Here is a 24,697-nt window from a genome sequence, read left to right on the forward strand (position 1 = left end):
CAACAGCCACCCTTGGTAGCCACGCTTTCCAACTTAAGGGATGGGCAGAAAACTGAGAAGCTCTTGTGAAGGTCACAGTCCAGGGACACAGTGTCACTAAGGGACTGGGAGCTATTGGGACCTAATCACAGAACTACAGAAGAGTTTCCCTCCCCCCACCTCACCACCACATTACTAAAAGCTGATTTACTGCAGTACATTTTACCCAGTACCTCATGTCCCCCTCTCCACAAAAAAGTGACAAGGCATGCTAAAAGGCGAAAATCATGATTTGAAGAGAGTGAACAACCATCAGAACCAGAATCAGAGATGGCAGGGATATTGGAATTATGAGACAAGGAATTTTTCTTTTTTAACTAATGCTAAAGATCAAAAACACTAATAGAAATGAAGAATGCCTTTAATGGGCTCATTAGTAGACTGGAAATAGCTGAAGAAAATCCTGCACTTAAGGATATGACAAAAGAAACTTCTGAAATTGTAAAGAGAAAAAAAAAATGGAAAAAATACAATACCCAAGAACTGTGAAGCAACTACAAAACTGTAACATATGTGTAATGGGGATACCAGGAGAGGAAAGAAGGGAACTGAAGCACTATTTGCAGTAATAATCACTGAAAATTTTCCCAAATTATTGTCAGAGTCTAAACCGCAGATCCAGGAAGTTCAGAGAACACCAAAGAGGAAAATGCAAAAACCAGAAACCCTAAAACCTACACCTAGAGACATTAGACTCAAACTTCAAAAAATTCAAATATAAAGGAGAAAACTTGAAAGAATCCAGAAGGGAGAAAAATACTTACAGAGGAGCTAAAAATTACATCCAACTTCTCCTGAAAAACTGTGTGGTAAGACGAGAGTGAAATATTTAAAGCACTGTCATGGGGGAAAAAAAACAACAACAACCTAGAAATCTGTACCCTGTGAAATTATCCTTCAAAGGTGAAGGAGAAATAAAGACATAAAGAATAAAGAAATAAAGACATAAAGAATAAAGAAATAAAGACAAACAAAAATCGAGGGGATTTGTTGCCGGTGGACCCGCCTTGCAAGGTGAAAAGAAGCCCTTCAGAGAGTCGTAGGTAAATGACATGGGTCAGAAACTGGGCTCACCATAAAGAAAGGGAGATCATAGGAGAATGGGTAAGCGAAGATAAAATAAATTTAACCAGCAAAGGATATAAAAAATTATTATAAGGTTTTCAGCAGGTATGTGACAAGATTATATTCTTTTGAATGGCTTACCTAGGGACTCTGCCGAGCTGAGATTTTGAGAGGCAGGATTTAGGACACTGGTAGGTGGCTGTTTTAGTCATCTGGGTGAAAGACATGAAGGCTGAAATGAAGACCAGAGGAGTAGAATAGAGACAATGAGATTGGGGCATCGTTACTTTTTTTTTTTTTAAGATTTTATTTATTTGACAGAAAGAGATCACAAGTAGGCAGAGAGGCAGGCAGAGAAGGGGTGGGGGAGAGCAGGCTCCCTGCAGAGCAGAGAACCCAATGTGGGGCTCGATCCCAGAACCCCGGGATCATGACCTGAGCCGAAGGCAGAGGCTTTAACCCACTGAGCCACCCAGGCGCCCCACATCGTTACTTTTTAAAAAGCTTCTCAGCGGATCCTAATGGGCATCCAAGGTTGAAAAATCACCATGGGTGAAATTGAGAGCCCCAGGGGAAGATTGCCTGGAGTGGCCCAGGGAAGTCAGGGCAACGCAGAAATTTCCAAGAGTGTGCTCGTGCCACTGGCAAAGGGCACCAACCTGAGGCACACTTGTGATGGTTTTTGTGGACTGCTTTCCCTTTTATCGAGAGCCGCAACTGTAACCCAACCTGACACTTTGAAGGAGGAAAGAGACTGATGAGACCCTACTATGTGTTTCGGGTCGGGTGTCTTCCTGGCACCGTGAGCAATGGGGGTGGTAAACTGCAGGGCTTCCAGCGATACCCGGAGACACGCAGTTCATGGTATAAGGCACCTGAGAGTTCACTGAAGCTCCTCGTGTCAAGCAGGGAAACAAGGACAGACCGCGCTTGATCTTCACCGCAAATCTAATCAAGTGTCTGTCATCTTGCCTTCACTACCAGGCTTCTTAAAGTGAGCGTCTACATTGGCTGTGTCTGTTGCTTCTCGCCCATGGACTTTTCAGCCCCCAGATAAGGGCACAGCCCCCATCGGGCAGTCATCCTCTATCTCTGAGCACTTGAACCTCCTTCTTTTCAGCTATAAATGGAGGCGATCCCCTGTCCTTTACCTCTTGTCCTGAACGCCATCCTGAGATTGCTACACAGATCCAAAGGTGCACCAAATCCTCTTGCTATGAACCTTGCTGGCATTTAAAATTCCATAATGTTCTTTTGAATTTTTTTTAAAGGTTTTATTTATTTATTTGACAGACAGAGATCACAAGTAAGCAGAGAGGCAGGCAGAGAGAGATGGGGAGGCAGGCTCCCTGCTGAGCAGAGAGCCCGATGTGGGGCTTGATCCCAGGACCCTGAGATCATGACCTGAGCCAAAGGCAGAGGCTTAACCCACTGAGCCACCCAGGTGCCCCTGTTATTTTGAATTAATCAAATTCACTATGTTTATCTCAGATTTGCTTTCCTTCCTCTGTCCTCTGGTCTTAGTTAATGGTATCTAGTCATTGGAGCTAGATTCCTTTGAGTTACTTTTGACTCCCCCATTCCATCACCAGTTTTTAACCTCCCACAAGTCAATAAATGGTTTCCAAGCTAACAAAAACTAAATGATACATGACTGGAAAATAATTAACTTGAAAAATGAAAAGGTAATGGGAATTAAACTCTGAATTTTTAAAACTATTATATCCTCTACCATTATTGAATTAACACGGAGAAACAGTTCCTTATTATTCCCTTCACTAAAAAACATTTCATGAAATATATTAATTGTGGGGTACTCAAATCAAAGATGATTCTGTAAGGTAATTTAAAAATATGTTATGTGGGGCGCCTGGGTGGCTCAGTGGATTAAGCTGCTGCCTTCGGCTCGGGTCATGATCTCAGGGTCCTGGGATCGAGCCCCGCATCGGGCTCTCTACTCCGCAGGGAACCTGCTTCCTCCTCTCTCTCTGCCTGCCTCTCTGCCTACTTGTGATCTCTCTCTCTGTGTCAAATAAATAAATAAAATCTTTAAAAAAAAAAAAGGGCATACTGTAAGATGCTATGGGAATGACCAAATCCATCCTTTACTCCTTGGTGTTGGCTCTGGGTTCAGAAGATGGGGTAACTAAATTGGTTGTTTTCTTTTAAAAATATTTGTCTTTCTGCCTTCATAAAATGGAAACAACTAGACTCCTGCCTCCTTAACCTGTCTTATAAGGCAAAACTTGCTGTCGATCTTTGTTAACGAATCTATTAGGTTTTAAGGGGGAAAAACTGAAATTAAACTTCGTTAGGACACAAGCCCCCATTTTCTTCAAGTGGACCTATATCCTTATCCCAAGTCATGTCATGCACATGGCATTGGGAGAATTGAATACCACGGGAACATTGAGTGATGTGTTCAGAGATTAAGTATAGCAGCTTCTACAAGCATTAATGAGACTATCACTGCCCATTCCTGAGGTGGCTTGCTGAAAATGTACTGTTCTGTCTGCAGCACTGTCCTCTCCATACAAAGTAGACACAAATGAAAAGTTGCTGCTCCATTAAGTTTCATATCCAAGTAAGGCAATCCCAGGTCTGTTTCGGACTGAACACCGAAGGTGATCTCTGGGAATTGTTGACTGAGTAACTATGGCCTGCTGTACATCATTTTTATGAATAAGGGAGAAATCATCTATGTGGCATCAGTAGTTGTAAGTTGCTTTAAAACAGTATGTTTTAAAATAATCATAAAAGTATGATTAAAAATTCAGTTACATATTTATTTCAATTACCTTCTGAAATGGGATTGTTCCCCGCATTATCTACCAGTCCTGTTATCAAAAATTTTGATATGTCTCTGCATTTTTTTTATGAAATAGTGAGCTTAAACAATACTTTAAAAAAAAACTGTCATAGCAGTCTTTGGTGATAATCTGAATTTTTCTTAGGGTTTTTGTTTGAGCTGATATTATATGAATGTAGTTGAGAAAAACAAATTGGTCCTTTTTCTACTAAATAATATAATGTCTTTAATACATGGCTCTAAAATTTACAAATATAGCGTCTTTACATACAGAGTTTTCTTTGATTTATTCATCGAGGTCATGTGCCAGGAAGTTTTAGGTCCTAGGCATACAAAATCACTGTACTCATTGAACTTACATCCTAGTATGGGGAAAATGAAAAAATAAACATACTATCCATATCAGGTAGGGATAATTGCTATAGAATAAAATAGCATGTTGAGGGAAAAGGGTAATGATTATGAAGCCCTCTCTGAGGGGATGATCTATGCAAAAGGGCAGAAGAAAGTGCGAGAAAAATCCATGAAAAAAAAATCTCATTTAAGAGCTCTGTGAGAGGAAACAGGAAGGAGCTACAAAGGCTAGAGGCAGGCATGGGGCGTGATTTCAAGGAAGGCCACTGAGACTAGAGAAAAAGGAGACTGATGGTCATTGTAGGGAATGAGCTTGGAAGGTGTTCCCGTGTACCAGTTAGGTATTGTTTCATAACAAGTCACTCTAAAATTTTAGTAGCCTATAAGCAAACGTCATTTATTACGTCATAGGAGTCTATCAGCCTACGTCGGTCAATCCGTGTGGGGCTTGAGTACGCTTCTGCGGTCACCTGGTACATCACACATTCACTGGTTGGTTTAGGTGGTTTCCACCAGGATGGTTCCTCTACTCTACGTGGTTTCTATCCTGCAGTGGGCTGGCTGAGGCTTGAGCTTGTGCCAGAGATGGGGTCGGAGAGTGAACCAAACTTGCATGACCTGTTGTGTTTTAGCCATGAAACGTTCATGCACACACTTCTGCCTTGTATTTGATAAAGTAAATCACAAGGCGAACCCTGGTTTATGGGATAAGGAAATAGATGATCACTTTTTGGGAGTATATTGCAAAAGAAGAGAGAAAGCATCAGTGATATTTTTGTTATCAATCGACCATGGCAGGAACCAATTCATTAAGATCTCAATGGCCTAAGAAACACATGAAAAAGCTCTCACTATCACTCAGCATCAGGGAAATTCAAGTCAAAACCACTTCACACCAGTCAGAAGGGCTAAAATTAACAAGTCAGGAAACAGCAAATGTTGGCGAGGCTGTGGAGAAAGGGGAACCCTCCTACACTGTTGATGGGAATGTGAGCTGGTGGAGCCAATCTGGAAAACAGCGCAGAGGTTCCTCAAAAAGTTAAAAATAGAGCTACCCTACAACCCAGCAATTGCACTACTAGGGATATTTTTCAAAGTATACAAATGCAGTGATCCAAATGGGCATCTGCACCCCAATGTTTATAGCGGCAATGTCCACAATAAACAAATCATGGAAAGAGCCTGGATGTCCAGCAACAGATGGCTGGATAAAGACAGATGTATATATAATGGAATATTACTCACCCATTAAAAATGAAATCTTGCCATTTGCAATGATGTGGATGGAACTAGAAGGTATTATGCTAAGTGAAGTCAGTCAGAGAAGGACAAATACCATACGATTTCACTCATATGTGGAATTTAAGAAACAAAACAGATGAACATAGGGGGAGGGAAGGAAAAATAAAATAAGATAAAAACAGAGAGGGAAGGAAACCATAACAGACTCTTAACACTAGGGAATAAACTGAGTGTTGCTGGCTGCAGTAGAGGTTGGTGATGGGCATTAAGGAGAACAGGTGATGTTATGAGCGCTGGGTTTTATATGCAACTGATGAATCCCTGAATGCTTTTGTGTAACTAATAATAGTTACTTACTTCATAATAGTTAATTAAATTTAAATAGAATAAATTTTTTAAAAGATCTCATAGGCCAGAGATTTAAATTTTTTGTCCTGTATATATGAGAAATTATTATGGTTTTGAATAAGCAAAGGAATGATTTTGTTTCTGTTTTAGTTCCATTCTCCTTTTTTGTTGAATGGAGAAATAATTTTGTGCTAGAGGAAAAGATGAAAAAAACGGGGCTTTTTTCATAGTCTACCTGAAAAATGACAGTAACATAGACTCTGCTGTAGCAGATAGTGAAACTATTTCTGTCTGGTTTGTATATTGAAATTAGCCCTGCTAGAATTTGTTGAATTATTCTGAGGAAATTAGCAGTCAAAATTGTATCCTAGGTTTTTGGATTGAGATTCTTTTTTTTTTTTTTTTTTTTTTGAGTGAGTTGTTTTTTTTTTTAAGATTTTATTTACTTATTTGACAGAGAGAGAGAGAACACAAGCAGCAGGCAGAGGGAGAGAGAGAGGGGGAGAAGCAGGCTCCTTGCTGAGCAGGGAGTCCAATGTGGGGCTCAAACCCAGGACCCTAGCTAGGATCATGACCTGAGCTGAAGGCAGACACTTAACCAGCTCCACCCAGGCACCCTGTAGACTGAGAATTTTTAGCAGTAATTTTTTTTTTCAGTTTGAATACTTTCATTTTTATTTATTTTAACCTGTTTTCATTGAAGTTTGACATACAATATTGTATTGTATTGGGTGTATAACATACTGTTTGGCATTTATATACATTACATTACAACATGATCACCATAATAAGTTATCAGCCGTCACCAATGCTAATACAATATTATTGTTTATATTCCCTGTGTTGTACACTATATCCCCATGATTTATTTATTTTGTAACTGGAAGCCTGGACCTCTTTATCCTCATTTACCTCTCTCACCCATCCCCCGACTCATTTCCCCTGGCAACCACAGCCTGTTCTCTATACCTGTGAGTCTGGTTTTGTTTTTAGCGTCCACATGTAAGTGAAATCATATGGTATTTGTCTTTCTCTGACTTATTTAACTTAGTAAAATATCCTCTTTTGTTGCAAACAGCAAGATTTAATTCTATTTTATGGCCAAGTTGTTTTCCATTATATATATATATAATATATATGTATATTCATATATATAATCTCCATTATATGTATATTCATATATATAATCTCCATTATATGTATATTCATATATATATTTCTTTAAATATGCAAGATTATATATAAAATTTCTTTATCCATTCATCCATTAATGAACTCAGGTTGCTTTCATATCTTGCTTACTGTAAACAATGTTGCAATGAATGGGTACGTGCATATATCTCGATGAGTTAATGTTTTCATTTTATTTGGATAAATAGTCAGAAGTATGATCGCTGGACTATGTGGAAGTTCTACTTTTAATTTTTTGAAAATGCGGTTTGCATAGTGCCAAACCGTTTTATATACCCAGCAATGAGTGCACGAAATTTTCCCTTTTTTCATCATGTCCTTGCTCCTTGCTGATACTTATTCTTTTTTTTTTAAATAAAGGCCATTCTGACAAATTTGAGGTAATATTTCATTGTGGTTTTGATTTGCATTTTCCTGATTAGTGATGTTGAGCATCTTTTCATGTGTTGGCTATCTGTATGCCTTTGGAAAAATGTCTATTCAGGTCTTCTGCTCGTTTATTAGACTTTTTATTTTTTGCTTCTGAGTTTTATGAACTTTATATGTGGATGATATTAGGTCCTTATCACATATGATTTGCAAGTATTATTTCCCTTATAGTAGGTTGCCTTTTTGTTTTGTTGATAGTTTCCATCACTGTGCAAAAAGCTTTTGTCTTATGTGGTCTCATTTATTTTTGTTTTTTGCTGCTCATTCTGATCAGTGAGCTGATTGTAATTGAGTTATTTATGCTTTGTGAAGGATGAACACCTCCATTTTTAGAAAACTGCCTTTTATAGAATCAGCTTTATAATTTTGGAGTAGTAATTCAGTTTAGTGAAATATACATTTTGAAGATGATACTTCACATTTTTTATACTGATGCTAAGGCAAGGCAATAACATGTAAAAAAGGAATAATTCTCCTGAAATAGTACTAAAGCTTTTTTTAATTTCAAGATCCTGTACATTCTCAAATATTTTAAAGAACCTCAAAAGCCTATTGTTTATATGAGTTATATCTGTCAATATTTGTCATATAGATATTAATACTGAGAATAATTAAAATAATTCAAAGTAATAAACATACTAATGTTAACAAATAACATGGATTATGGATTTATAGCTACAATTTCTCTATTTCTAAAAATGTAATAAGAAATATGGTGGTGTAGTACATCTTTGCAAATCTCCTTCATGTCTGCCTTGATAGGAGAGAGCAGAATTCTCACATCTCCTTCCTGAACCACTGCAAAATGTTGTTGCCTGTGTATAAAGTTGGAGAAGGATGACAGGATGCCATCATGGTTCTCATAGAACCCCTGAGGTCTTCAGACCCCAGTCTGAGAACTGTTATCCTAGAACCACTATTCAGCAGAATCTGGCTAATTCATCAAGTTTTGTGAGGACACATTCCTTTCACTAGAGACCTACATACACTGAGAGCTTCTCTTACTCTAGTCGTCAGGGCACCCTTCGTGGTTGGTGGCCCGGAAGAGGGGTGTCTGTCTGAAGGCTGGCATGGGTAATTTCTTTTGACCCGAGTCTTGTATCTTGGGTGGATTTATCCTTATTCTGTCAAAAACCCTTTGTATTATTATGCGCTTTTGAAATCTGCATTGGTTTGCTGGGGGTGGGAAAGAAACGCTTACAGACAGGCTGGTTTCCACCACAGAAACGTGCTCCCTCACAGGGGCGGAGGCTGAAGGGCCAGGATCCAGGTGGGGGGCAGCGGAGGGTACCCCTGAGCGCTCTCCGGGGTTTGCAGATGCTCCTGCCCTGGCCTTCTGTGGCCTGTGTCTGTCTCCTCATGTCCCTGGCATTTCTATGTGTGTCCCAGTTTCCTCTTTTTACCAGGACTCCAGTCAGACTTTATTATGGCTACACTGATGGCTTGATTTTAACTTAATTATCCCTGTAAGGGGCCAATGTACTCAAACAGATTCTGAGTACTGGAGGTTAGGACTGGAACACACGAATTTGGGCGGGGGAGCGTAATGCAGCCGCGGGCATCAGGTCAGCTTCATTCCTCAGGTGACTCCCAAACACCTCTGCCTCCCCGGAGGGCGGGGTGCCCTACAGAGGGCGTCGCTTGCTAGGGAAGGAAAGAGAAGGGAAATTATTCTATATTCTGTACCAGAAAAAAATTACAGTCTTCAAAACATACAATGCAACAGCAGGATTCCTTTTGACTAATGGAAGCTTCGCTTTTGACTAGAAGATGAAATGACGCAGCGGTAAATAATCAGTAAGAAAAGATTCCTGGGGCTCAGAGTCCTTACGTGTCTGCCTTCAGTTCAAGTCATGATCTCAGGGTCCTGGGATATAGCCCTGCTCATCGGGGAGACTGCTTCTCCCTTGCGCCTGCCCATGCTCTCTCTCACTGCCTCTCTCTCTCTCTCTCTCTCGCTCAAATAAATAAAGTCTTAAAAAAAAAAAAAAAAGGAAGGAAGGAAGAAAAGACTCCTACTTGCATAAAGTTTACTGACTGATGCTGATGGGAATATCTCTGATGCACGCCCGATACCAAAACAATTACACTGGTCAAAAAAAAATTATTTATTATTTTCTTTAAACATTATTGAAATTCAGCCGGAAGGCTGTCTGAATCCTAAGTGCTGGGTGTATGTTCATAAGTAAAAATCAACAAGTTTCCTTTCAAGTAACACTAACCATCTAATGCAGGAGACGCTCCATAAAAAAGTGTAAACAAAGTTGTCATAAGTGCTGTATAGATACTAATGACCTGTGCATTAAGCTTTTTTTTCTACATTTTAGTTAACAAAAGATTTGATGTATTTATGTTTAATGGATTTTTATATATTTATGTCTGCTGGAAAATTCAACAAAATACAGGTTTATTATAAAAGAATAAAGGTGTGAGGGCGCCTGGGTGGTTCAGTGGTTTAAGCCGCTGCCTTCGGCTCAGGTCATGATCTCAGGGTCCTGGGATCGAGTCCCGCATCGGGCTCTCTGCTTGGCAGGGAGCCTGCTTCCTTCTCACTCTCTGCCTACCTCTCTGCCTACTTGTGATTTCTCTCTGTCAAATAAATAAATAAAATCTTTAAAAAAAAAAAGAATAAAGGTGTGAGATTTCTCACACTTTTAGGTGAGTGTTGAAAGCAGTATAAAATGTTTCCTTTGAAAAGAGCATAAAAAAGACAGAAAAGAATGACAGATTACCAACTGGGAAAATCTGTATTTTCAATTTAAAACTCCCTTTTTTAGAGAAATTCTCCTTTTTCCACTGATAATTGTGGATGGATATAAGGACAAAATCAGAATGCACAATTAGATTTGCCAATTTAAATTACAGAAATGTATATTACGGTGACAGTGTAAATAATGTACTCCTTGAGGAAGGAAAAAAAAACCCTTTGTTCGTTTCAATGTGTGACATAATGAAAGCATGATATTGTATCTTTTTAGTCTTTCACTATGGTAGATGTCTACACTTTTGTTTATATCAGAAAAAAAAGAATACTAAAATACAAATAAATAAAAAGAATACCAAATACAAAGAATACTAGTGAAGAATACCACAGCACAGATTAGAAATACACATCTGCATATGCATTTTATTGACTCCTAAAAAGGTATTCTCACAATGTTACCAAATTCACAATCCACATATTTAAAAATTAATCTGTTGGGGCATATGGGTGGCTCCAGTTGGTTGTGTCTGATGGATTTCAGCTCAGATGGTGAACTTAGGGTCATGGAATCGACTCCTGCATCAGGCTCTGCATTCAATATGGAGTCTGCTTGATTCCCTCTCTCCCTCTGTCCCTCCTTGTGTTCTCTCTCTCTCTCTCAAATAAGCCTTTTAAAAAATTAAAAAATAAAAATCTGTCATCTCTTCACATATGTTAATGTTGCAGTAGCTGTTCCAAAGATTTCTGCTGAAATCTTTTATGAAAATCACATTAATTGGAGAAATAAGAGTAGAACTAAATGTTAAGTTAAAGTGCATCTTTTCTGTATCATAATGTTTGAAGGCAGAAGAAAAAAGGTTATGAATCACATTTAATTTAGTATCAATAGGCTCAGGTGAGAAATTTTGAGCAACATTGATTGTGAACCACTTAACTTAAAGGGAAGTAAATTAGTTTGCTTTCTTTACCCCCTGATTAAGAGAAACACATGTTTGACAAAAAATACCTCTCAAAAATATTTAAATATAAAATCTTAAAATTAAATTAGACTCGTCCTCATAACAATTGAATTTTTATGACAGTTATCTGTTTTTTCATATAGAAATTTTGAGAGATTGAGAAATTACCTCATTAGTAAATATTTGATTTTAAAATATCAATTGCATAACACAATATTTCATGTCTATCTCCTATTTATTAACCAGGCTATCTATAACAATTATTTAACAACTGGAAGTTCAGTGTGTTGCACTTTTATTCAGGAAAACAGGAGGTCATCTTTCCTTCCTTCTCTATGACACAGGGCTGTTTTGAAGATGATTTTGACTTTGTAGATAGTACACCACTGGACTAAAATGAAGTCTTATTAAAATCTATCTCCAAATCCAGCTGTATTTGAGAAACCATTCCAGGTGATACAATGATGATCAGGTTTACTTAAATACTTATCAGTGGAGATATTAGCAGATGTGATGAGAATGATAATGTGTGGAGAGGGCAGAAGAAGGTGTTTGACATAAAAAAAAATTGGCCATCTTTTTAGGGCATTCCTCCACAGTAAACATAAACATAACAATATCTTCATGCTGAAGCATTCTATGTCAATCACATTCTACGATTTCAGTTCAAAGGCTGATCCCAAATCAAAGTTTCTTTTGATTAAATAGGAGATGCTCAAGCAGGAACAAGTACCTCCTAAGATGGAGATGAGTAGGAAAGGGATATGTAAATTACAATGGCATTTCCCCCCCTTTTTTGGAAGGGATCATGACCTAAAAAAAAAAAAAAAAAAACTATCAAGCTGGGTTTGAAATTTTCACTAATAAATGAATTAATTTATCGAAGCCTTTACTTTAAGAGCAGAAACTGAAAACACATGTCATTATTATAAGAGCTTCAGGGAAACAAGTTACCCCTTGAGCTCTGGATGGTTATGGAAACAAATGATGTTCTGTTTTTTAGTTTGGAGTTATTGTGAGGACACCTTCACTTTTAATACCTTGCCCAGGAGCTCTTCTCAGGCAAACCTTAAAATCATGGCAATAATCTTGCAGTCAGCTACATTGGGGATGGAAGAGGAAATGGACTAAATGACCCAGCTTTTTAAGGAAGTAGTTCAGTTAGTTACCACACTTACTAGACCATATTCTACCATTTATTTAAACCTAGCTCATGTTCATATGGACCCTTCTCTCAGAAACTATAAAGATGACTAGGATGGGGACCTCAGCCTATTAAAAAGAATAATATGGGAAGAAATAGTCCATTAAATTTCAAGGTATGGATTATCATACCAAGGTATGGATTAATGCCAAGGTGTGGTATTAATATTACCATAACTTGAACTTCTTTCTATGATTACCTGTCACCAATTTTATCCTTTGTATCATTTTTCTTGGGCACAGAGTCATCAAGACTTCAATAATCATGCCATCAGCAGAATAATTGAGGGTCTAGGGTATAGTTTTTAGATAAAAATGTCCAAAATACTTAAGGTTGACAAACAAGGATTCTTGAAATCCTGGTGTATTTTGCTAAATTAAAACCTCTACAGTCTCCTTCTTTAATGCCAGACATGTATGATCTACAATAACATTTTCCAAGGGTTCAGTTCCTGGGCTGACTTAATCTTTGAGACAGGAAGGTATGGGCTATGTGCTTATGCTTGTAAATCTTTCCTTAGTTGAGACTGACACTGAAGGGAAAACAAAAATCACGTAATATGGGTTAAAGAATGTTCATAGGAATAAGACTGACATACACATAGAAAACATTATCATTATTAAAGCAAACCCAACATGCAAGTTAGTAGTTTTGAAAAATCGTAAAACATTTTCCCCATAGAAATAAGGATATGTATTGTGGACAGTTTCTCACATCATCCTCCATATGCTAACTTCAACTATAGTATATTTAGTTTATGGTACTTCAAAAATATTCATAAATGGTCCCCTTATGAGACTTCCTTCTGCTATGTGTAACAAGAACAATGAAAGAAATTTGAAACCCCTGGCTAAGGCTGCAGTTTGTAAAGGGTGCAACATCTGTTTTGTTTCTTTCCATTTATAAGAAACTTGGCTGAAACAGGAAAAGCCTGCTCAGTTCAGATAAATATAACAATATCTGGATGAGATCCTTTCACTGTAGTTTCAGGAAGATAGCAAGTGTTTATTATAATGATGGATGCTCTCTTTGGAATGAGAACGATAATTATTTTACCCCATAGTCAACCTGAAGATTTCACACACGTGTGTATTTGTATATGTATAGCATATAAATACACTCACACATATACATATACAATTAAATTCTCATTTTTTTTTATTAAACTCATGTGAAAAGTTTGGTGAGAATATGAAAAAAAGCTGCTATAAATGTTTGTGTACAAGTGTTTTTGTAAACATGGCCCCCGTTTCTAGAGGATGACTACCCATGAGTGACATCACTGAATCAAAACCTAGAAAAAGTCCAAACATCCTTCAATGGGGGAATGCAGAAACAAATTAGCATGCATCTGTGCCATGAGGGGTCACTTTACAATAAAAAGAATTAACTGTTGATGCAAGCTACAACCTGCATCAATCTCCAAGTCACACTGAGGAGTGAATAAGCCAGTCTGAAACACGTTACAAGGCGTAAGATTTCATTTACAGGATGTGCTTGGAAAGACAAACCCATCTTGAAGCAGAATAGGGAAGTAGTTTCAAGGACGGAGAGGTATGTGGAGGTTGTTACTACAAAGGCATAGAAAGAAGGAGGTTTTGGGAGGTGGTGGGACTTCACCGTATGCTGCTTGCGGTGGTAGTTACATGAATCAATACCTGCCTTGATATTTATAAAACCATTAATAAAACATCCCTTATTATTATTATTTTTTAATTCAAAGGAATCGACACCTGGTGTGCACTTGTAGATGTGCTAATGAAGATGGGCCACGATGCTCTTTTCTTTGTTTTGTTCCCGTTTGCCTGATTCCTTCTGCACTACTCTGTCTTTATTCAGTGCCACTGAACATTGGAGTTTTATTAGTAGAAATTTTTTAATACCTATAAGAAAGTCTTAGCATTTTTAGGTGATTAAAAAGGCCTTAAAACAAAATTCCTAGGCTTAAGAATGTTAGCTGCACACTGGTTATTCTAGTGACGGCTCTAGATTTTTATCACTCTATTTAGTTTGGGGGGAAGGTGCCTTCTTTTCTTCTCTCCATGAAACTAGAGGGACTTCAAGGTTTTCTCAAATTATCATTATTGTTGTTTGTTTTTGCCATAGATCAACCATTCTCTCATGGAATACCCTTGACTGTATTGCATTAATATGTAAGCATGCTTATGTCTTTCCTATCTTTAGGAAGATAAAATTACTTTCATTCTTTATTTTTCCCTAAATTCTGTCCTTTCCATGCAGCCTGTGACATTGAACATGGTGTTATTCATTCATCTCCTGTTCACTTAGCAATATGCTATCTAGCCTCCCCCCAAACTTGGCAAAGATCATTGTTTTTTGGTTAAAAACCAAAAGACATCTTTTTCCCTCATCTGATTTAACCTCTTTAAAGCATTTGGTGCTATGAACTATCCTTTTTTGTGTCCTTATACTCTCTTGATTTTCCTGCTTTAAGGGGCTTCAGAGTCAGATTGTAGGATTAAGAGAAGTAAAAGCAGCTTAATCCAGTCTTTAAGAAGCCACATGCCTGTAGGGATCAATATGAGCACTAAAGACTTTGATCTTAATTAAGAATGGAGAAACTAATGTATTGGATGTGTCAGTTGCAGAAGAAAAAGGTACCAATCACCATTATCCCTTATCATCCAGCCTTAGTCTCAAGATAAGAAACCCAGTGTAGGCATTCTTCTTGAAGAGGCATGTGGTCAAAATATGTATGTGCTCAGTCACTCCTGTTGGACCATAGTTTGACTTCACTGGCTTCTTATCAAAGAGGCTTTTGCCAAATACAATCTCCAAACAACCAGAACAGTAGTTAAAATGGTTCAGAATAGTCACCAGAGCACCAGAGTTCCTCTCTGCTCTAGGAGTAGTCATTGTGAACATTACACTGTTTTCAAATCATAAGCAAGGTTGACATTTATTCTATTTATTTTATTTTATTCTTTTCTCTATGGTAACTGGTAGACTACTCTGGATAATGGAAACATCTACAGAGCAGCATCTGGTCCCAGTAAGAATGGCTGCAAAGGCATTCACTATGTCAAGGTCAAAAGCAAGGCTGGCCATTCTTCAGTCTTTGTGTTATTACCGGGCTTACAATTTTTCCAGGCTTTGTCATGTCTCATGGCTTCCCATATTTTAGTGCATTACTTAGAAAGGGGAATGAACTAAGATTCCACAGATACGAGCTACAACACCGGCTTGCTGGAATGGGTCTTAGGAAGAGGGCAGAAAAAATTCAAACTCATTCTTACCCCAGCGTGTATACCCCCCCTCAGTGACCCCAATGACCACAGGCTAAAGAGAAGTGGGAAGAGTGGAAGTCAAACTGAGGCTTGATCTCTGGAAGAATCTGGTCTGAGAAAAGATGTGAATGATATCCAGAAGAATGTGCCTCCTTCTTTCAAAGAAAATGGAAAGTCTAAATGCAGGAGACTAGGAAGAGAGAAAAACAGCTTCTACAAAGCATGCAAAAGGCAGTCTAGAGATCTAATCTAGAAAAAAGGCATAATTCAAGAAATAGAAGCATATTCCCCAGTAGTGATTTGTTTCACAGACAAAATGAATTTAATAGGTATTCTGTAAATCATTTTGTTCAAATACAAACTGATAAAACCAAAGAATATATTGAAATAAGATTGCAGAGCTATGAAAGCCAAATGAGAACCAACTAATGCCATTATAGTCCTAATGAACAATTTATAAAAGCAGGACAATATATAATGTGTTTAAAATAAAACTAATGAGATGGAAGAAATGACTGATATATGATCATATTAAAATCAAGGAATAAAAGACAATTTGATTATAGCCATTAGAGGTAACATAGTATGCATAGAGGACAGAAAAGACACTCCAACTTTTCCTGAAAGGAAGAATCCCCCAAAAAAGTTGGTCTCAAAAATACATTTAGAACAAAATCGAAATCTATTAATGAGATAAATGGCAACTGGGAATAATTGTTAGAGACTGCTAATAATAATTGTTAGAGACCTTGAGGCATTACTTTTAAGATACTGACACACAGTGAGAAAGACAAACTAATTTGAACATCTCAAATAAAAAGCAGTTTTTACAATTGGCCTACATATATAATTCAGGAATACAAGTAGACACAATGGAACTAAATATAAGAAAAAACAAAGAGATAATGAACATGGAATTTGGGCCGAAGTTAAAGGGGCCGGAATGGTGAGGGAGTGGGGTGAACAGATGCATGTTATTTTCAAGACTCAAGCTTTGTTTTGGATGACGGATTTACAGGCACTTAATACATAATTATGGTAATTGCTATTATCACTATACTTTTTAGTTGAGATATAACATAATGCAGGAAAGTACATTAAAATCTGAAACTTGAGAATGTTTTATACTCCGCATGCAACCACCTCTCAGGTCAGATAAAGAACATTCCTAGCATCAGAGAAGGGTGCTTTGTGCCTGAAGATATCTTCCTCTGCTGTGTTAGGCAGAAAATGCACTGGGGCTAAATCCAATCCGGCATCGACCTTGCTGTAGTGTAGACAGATAGAGCCCGTGCTTGACTTCATCCTGTTTGGTGAATGCAGCTCTCTTGGAATTCTGATTGGCATGTCCTTGCTTCTTGTGTAAAATTGAATTTGGTTCTTTGGAGTCTGGCTCTTTGGGTTCCTCCCTCCTGATGCTTCAGATCTGGCAGGTGCCTGGAGTGGGAGCCTCACGGTGAATTTGAGGCAGGTGCCCCCTACTGGGGAGGCATTTCTCCCAAGCAGCATCCTGAGCTGGTTTTCTCTACCTGTCTGGCCTAGAAGGGTCTGGTTTTTCCTGGCAGACCTCTGTCCCCCGGGATCTAAAATTTCTAATCCATAGAGATTACAAGCTTATGTTTTTTTTTTTAATATTTTATTTATTTGACAGAGATCACAAGTAGGCAGAGAGGCAGACAGAGAGAAAGGAAGGGAAGCAGGCTCCCCGCTGAGCAGAGAGCCGGATGCGGGGCTCGATCCCAAGACCCTGAGATCATGACCTGAGGGGAAGGCAGAGGCTTTAACCCACTGAGCCACCCAGGTGCCCCACAAGCTTATAATTTTTATGCAACCTTACACCACTGCACGCTCAAAATCCGGCAGCTAGCATTTATTTGCTGAAACTTCCACACTCTAGAGGCACCTGGCTTTCTCCATCTTCCATGTGGCCCCTCAGTCGTTAAAACCTTCCTTGATTTCTCTTTCCCCCATAGACTCCTTCTGCCTAGGTTAGTGGTTCTCAGCTGGGGACGATTTTGCCCCCCTACCTTCCTTCCCCAATCCCACGTTTGTCAGTGTCTGTTGTGTTTTTAGGGCCATCTTCCTTTTATGGCTTTCTAAACATATACTTGGGTACATTCGATTATGCTTCTCCTATCTGTAATCTATTAGCGTATACTCATTAATTGGGAAACTTCAACTAGAAAACTTTATTACTTATTCAGTAGCAAGGTAGGAAAGGTGTTTTACTGCTAAGCAACAGGCACGTATTAATGAAGACCTTTAATGGTGTGAGTAAAGCCAATGACAGCTCTGGTCTTAAAGCATCATTCCTACATATATATCTCACAGTGACAAGACCTTCTCTGGATGAGGTTTTAATTTACTTAGATTTGAATTGTAGAAGAGTTGATAAGAAAAGGTTACAGGATGCCAGGGTTAGATGTATAAATAAATCAAATTTTTGGTTCCAGAAATTTCTCCTTAATTAGATCACTGCCTATCTATGTTTATGATAGGGTTACTTTACTGAATGAGTTTAGGCAACTTTATTCTTGATGTGAGCAAAGTCGGGATATCTGCCGAATGAGCGAATAATCTTACACTTCAGTTTTATTACATGATAAAAACTATGAAATAATACTGACAATGATCAAAAGACTAAACAAATTACTCGGGAAAAAATTTCATTCAGACAAGCTGGATTTCCAAATTTAAGCCGTGATTAATCAATGCTTTATTTTCGCGTTATATAGTTAAGTATTGTTTGAAGATTTCTATGTATTAAAATAATAAGAAAATCATAGAATATACTGTGGTTGTGCAAAGTTTAATTACATGCTGGTTAGTAGTTCATTGGAGATGTGGATTTGAGGACATTTAATTTGCACTTTGCAATAATCTACAGTCAAGAGGTGGTGTAATTAGTGATGATATAGATATTTTGTAATAAAAATCCATATTAGCTAAAACACTTTAGCATTACATTATTCTTAAATTACAGGGAATGGGGTTGACTGATGAGTTTTTTGTTCTTTCTTTTTTGGGGGGGCAGTCATCAGTGGCGTATGAGATGGTCTAACTTAAAAAACTTCCCAGGTGGGGGTTGGGGGTTGCCCCTGGGTGGCTCAGTCATTGAGCGGCTGCCTTAGGCTTGGGTCATGATCCCAGGGTGCTGGGATCAAGCCCCGCATCCAGCTCCCTGCTCAGCGGGAAGCCTGCTTCTCCCTCTCCCACTCCCCCTGCTTGTGCTCCCTCTCTCACTGTGTCTCTCTCTGTCAAATAAATAAAAAATCTTTTAAAAAATAAAAAAGAACTTCCCAGGGTACCACTTTCCTTTCATCTGATTTTTCTTATTTCAGACCTCCCCCTCCCCCACACACACATCTTTGTTTCCCCTTCTTAGTATGGGGTTGCTTTAGAAAATAAGATCACAAATCATCATAAAAAATATTTTAAAATACTTCTTGAGTGGAATCCACCTATATAAATTTCAATACTCAAAATATGTAATCTTCTATGTCTTAACTGTTTTCAGCGAAGTAGAAAGACAAAGTTCGACTATGTTACAAACTTCGGGATCTCAATAACTAATACAGTTTTTCATTATATCATACTAAAGCATTTTTATAGGTTTAAGATTTTGCTGAACTTCACTTTTTTTTTTCATGCTTTAAGAATTTAAAAGCACCCTGCCCCCAGGGAACTTTCTAAAGCTTCCAAATTTCACTCTCTAGATGCTGAGTCATTTCCATCCACGTTGGGAATGAACTTCTTCCTGACTCCACTCATCTCAGGAAGTTGGTGCCACTGTTTACTGATCTACCATACTCCTGTCTTGGGGGTGGAGTAAGGGTTAAAATGATCCATGCCACATACATTATGGGTGTTCTTGAGACATGCAAGTTCATCTCCCTGTGACTGATCAGAAATTGACTACACATTGTAAAAAGATATGAAAACGCATGATTAGACTTGCAGAATCACTGTGTGTCTTTTGTGGGCTCAGCTGCCACTGAGATGAAGATGTCATCTAGGCTTGGTTTTGTGCCCTAAAATTAGCAACGTTCCTCCTTGGCATTTTTATCCCCAAAGATGTTAATTGTTCTTGCAGCGCTTTGTTTAATTTCTGTGAGGTTGCTATTCTGGATGTCATCTGTCTTCCTGAGGTTCTGTCAGTGATCTATGAGGCAACTGATTGTTCCTGTCAGCCTACCTTAAAGATCCAATGAGAATGAACACCTCTGAAACTGCATGCAACTGATGCTGGCTTCTGATGTATTCATTTTCACGCCCCTCTTTGGCTACACTCTATTACTTTCATCTTATGTGCTATTTTATAATGTGACCTTAGTAATAAAAAAACCCTACTTGAATTTTAAGTGGGAGTTGAAAGAAAGCAATGAAAATGGAGGGGGAAAAAAGGAAAATAGATTTTCATTTTTAAGGCATTGCTTGTTATGTGCAAGAGTGTTAATCACAGCCGGAATGAGACTTTCAAATCTCAACAACATAATACATCAGTGCCTCTGAGTCTCTGGTGAAGAAAATGTTTTTTTTTTTTTAATTTTATTTTATAGAAAACATAACTTCTTTGATAACCTTGTTTTCTTTGTTGTATAAAATATGGGTTTATATATTTTTATTTAGTTTCTGGTTGATTCAGCCTACTGTAGTGTTAGGGTGTTTTACATGAAATGATCACATGATGTAAAGAATATTGTCACACTAAATAAGAAAGCATATGAGAACATATGTTTAAAATGTTCCAATTGACTTCCTGAATTTTTTGAAGGACTTATTACTGACTGGGGCGTGCTTTAAAATTAGGAAATTCTATCAATTATGCTCATTTGGGGGGTAAAAAATGTATGCCCAGATAATATTTGTTTTAAAAATTTTATGAAGTTCAAATGTTTACGGGTAATTTATTTAAAGAATAATTTGTATTTTGGTCTTTGTATTTTCTGCTCCAGCATTCTACAAATTATAGTTGTTTTTAGGCTTCATTGCTTCAGGAATTTTTTTTTGGCAGGGCAGAATGCAGGTGTAGTACAAAGTCAAGGTCTGACCTCTATTTTGTAAAAGCCAAAGCCTATTGAGAAAATGAAGCTAGTTGGGTCTGAGAAGGAAGGCAGAAGGAGAAAATCTTTGAGGTCAAGGAGTTAGAAAGAAAGGGATTAGATTTTAATAGAGCAGGGAGAGGGAAGTCTTCTAGGATCTGGCCCTGCTTCTGTGTAGAGGAGGGATAAAGCAAGACTTTAGAGACAAATGGAAATAAGGAGCACTCACGACCAACTGGGCAAAAGAACGCCCAGTCTCATCCATTGGCCTTTGACCTCGGTTGGCATGGAAGAGGATTTGAAGGACCCCCATCACTGAAACAGAACTGTGTAAGGCCCTTTATACCCTGATGGCATGTAGAAGTCAGAATATAGTTGTTTTAGTTCATTTGGATTGCCTAACAAAATACTGTAGAACAGGTGGCTTACAGACAATGAACATTAATTTCTCAGAGTTCTGGTGGCTGAGAAGTCTAAGATCATGTCAGCATTGGATTTGGCATCTAGTGGAAGGACCAAGGGATCACCCTGGAACCTCCTTTATAAAGGGATCTCCCTGGAACCTCCTATATAAACCTAATCCCATTTATTGGGGATCCACCATCGTGATCTAATGACCTCCCAAAGTCCCATCTCCTATTACCATCACTGTGGTGATTTGGATTCAACCTATGCATTTTGGGGGCACACAAACATTCAAACCACCATGTGGCCTTTGATTTTGAGACAATTGTGTTCATAAAACTAATCGAATAGAGTGATTCTCATATATAAATTTCAAAATCGGTGTTCATTAGCTGCTATACAAATACAACTTGATAAAGAGAGAGGAGAAAGATAGTTTATGCTGAGAAATATTTCTATGCCACCGTTCCTCTCAATAATGAATTAAGCATAAAGACATAATCAAAAGTTCTACAGAAGTTCTGAAAATACAATGCAGTAGAATCCCACAAATCTTGTTACTTTTGTAACTAATACTTGAATGGTTTCTTTTTGTAAGTATTAATCATGAAAATGAAAGGGGCTGGTAATCAATTTTCCAGAGGGAAATCGTTGCTAAGTTCATAAAAAGTCCTCAAGAGAAGACTCAAGAGAAGGTTGAAGCCGAGCTTGTTTTGTCTCTCTCCTACAGCTGGTTCCCTACATACAGCATTAGCTACAGTGGATGCTACCCGATGGTCACCATTTCCCCTAGAAAACATTTCCTTTCCTGACTTTAGACTTACCACAATGGTATGAAAGTTGTATCGTTTATATTATCACGGCAATAAAGCATATATTTGACTTGTGTCTGTTTGCCAGTCTACAAGGGAGTGCGTAAGTGGTACACACAAATGATAATGCTTTACCTGCATAGGTAAATTAAATTCTCATTTCCTGGTTTTTCTATTATTTCTCCTTTACCACCTCTGCTGGAAGGTTCAAGCTAAATTTTATTCCGTCCATAGGGGATCTTCTGCATTTCTGTCCTTCCAATCTGCTGGGAATATTTTAACCCACATTTGTATCAAAGCACTTCACCTTACTACCTTTTATTCAGTCATCAAGAATTTAGCCTAAAATCCAAAGGCATCAGGTCTGATGCAAGTCTAGGACAGAGCAGGGCAAGACTGGGGGTGGCCTTGGAAGAATGACTTTGAACTTGGGCAGTTGGTGGTTGACACACTTAGTGGTGTCAGCTTGAACATAGCCTGAACCCATGAGGGAGGTTAATTTAATCTCGGATGTCAAGCTTCAGGATAAGACAATTCTTACAGATGGGACATGTTCAGAGGCAGTTACTAAAGGTACTAATAACAGTGCAGCTTGTATATTTTTAGAAATAACCCAGAAGTATAATGGTCCATATTACTATCAATTTTTTTTCATTTTTTAAAAGTTTCTTTTCAGCGTAACAGTATTCATTGTTTTTGCACCACACCCAGTGCTCCGTGCAATACGTGCCCTCCCTATTACCCACCACCTGGTTCCCCAACTTACTATCAACTTTTATCTTGTGTGTCTTTTATGTGATTCCGCCCATCACTAAATCATTGTTAATATATCTGTTGGCATAGGATCCATTACAATAATACAAAAAAGTTTTACGATTTATGGTTTAGGTTGAGGTTTCACATGACTAAGATGTTATTGAGACCAAGCACCAAAATTCAGTGTCAAAATTTCATACTGTAATTTCTTAGGGCTTTGCAAGACTTTATGTATAAATGCACACAGGAAAATAAAGCTTTTGTCAAAAAATTGTTCATTATAATTAACAAAAAGCCATTTATGCCAATTTATAAAACGCTCTTTATTAAGTCTGAGAAAAACCTCCATTAAGGGCTATGCCGTGAAAGATCAATCAGAGTGAGAAAGGAGGAAGAAGGAAGAAAACAGGTGCGGATGGGGTAGAAGGGAGGCGAATCTTCTCCTATACTCATCTGCTTAGAGCAAAAGCAAAGGGAGTCCAGCCATGCTGCATCGGGAGGCCAGACCCTGCCCAGGTCCAATTCAGGACAGCAGAGAGCAAGATGCCCCACTATGGCCATGCGTTAAGTTAAGCAGCATCTGAACGCAGAACCTCTAGATAATTGACCGAAGTGTTGTGCTTCTCCTTACCTTATATTTTAAAAATCAATTACAAGGGGGATGACATTTTCCCTTTAAAATGGAAACTGGCATAATTTAACGATAAGTGAAGCATTTTGTTAACTAAGGGCAACAGGTAAGAGTGTAAATAACTACATAGGTTAGGGACGTTCTGTACGTACAAAACTTCGTGGAAGCCCTATCATATGCATTTCTATGCATTTTACCTTGTTGGTTCAAGGTCGGCAGAGAGGGGTGAGCATGGCTTCCTCCTGGACCCCAGGAAAGGGAATGCAAGAGGCAGAGAAAGGCAGTAACTTTCCAAGCACCGTTTGCGCAATGACATAGCCAAGTCAATGCAGTGTTTGGACACCTCTGGTAGACTAGTTCTTGTGTGAGCCCATTGATTCACAGTGCTGTTCTAGGATTCTGACACTCTTTTGATTCTTTCCCTACAGTTTTCTCCATTCTCCTGCCTTTTTTTTTATTTAAAAGATTTTATTTATTTATTTGACAGACAGAGATCACAAGTAGGCAGAGAGGCAGGCAGAGAGAGGGAGGGGGAAGCAGGCTCCCCACCGAGCAGAGAGCCCGATGCGGGGCTTGATCCCAGGACCCTGAGATCATGACCTGAGCCGAAGGCAGAGGCTTAACCCACTGAGCCACCCAGGCGCCCCATTCTTCTGCTTTTAAATATATTTCATTTTATGTTGTGTTTCGCTCATATTATGAGAAAAGAGAAATCAAAGCATGTTGCCCACCTGCCAGTGATAATTCTCATTTTAAGAAAATAGATTTTTTATAATTAGATAAGGGCATCTTTGTAGACGTTTTTCTCTCTTTTCTTCCTGAAAATGTGTATATACCTGATGTCTCCAAGACTGGAGGGCAGACTTTCACAAAGGTTAACCTCACACAGTGAAATATCTTAGTGTGTTAGTGTTCTGTCAGTACCGTAACAAATTACACAAAGGCAGTAGCTTAAACGGTGCAAAATTATCATCTTACTTTTTGGAGGACGGAAGGCTGAAATGGATCTCCCTGGCTGAGCAATGTGCTGTCTTGGCTGCCGTCCTCATGGTGGCTCTTGGGAAGACTTACTGCTTTGCCTTCTCTAGCTTCTGGAAGTCTCTTCCTTCCCTCTTCCACCATCTGCAAAGCCAAAAATAGGAGGTCATGTGCTTCTCATACTACCATCAGCGATTGTTCTCTTTCTCGCCTCTGTCTTCTACCCGTAAGACCCTTTGAGATTACACTGGACGCACTTGGGGAATCTTGGTGTCATGGCTATCAAAGTAACATTTCTTATATGGTGAGTCGAGCTGCAACAGCAAATCACAAGAGAAATTGGGAAACAGAGAACTTTATTGCTGATAGGTCCTAGCGGAGGTACATGGCACGCATTGAGGGGCCATGTAGGGATGGCAAGCAGCGTGTGTGTGCAGAGAACCTCAGGACCGGGAACACATGCCTTTATTCAGGCCGGTGG

This window comes from Meles meles, chromosome 2 (assembly GCF_922984935.1).
Source record: "Meles meles chromosome 2, mMelMel3.1 paternal haplotype, whole genome shotgun sequence".
NCBI classification, from domain to species: Eukaryota; Metazoa; Chordata; class Mammalia; order Carnivora; family Mustelidae; genus Meles; species Meles meles.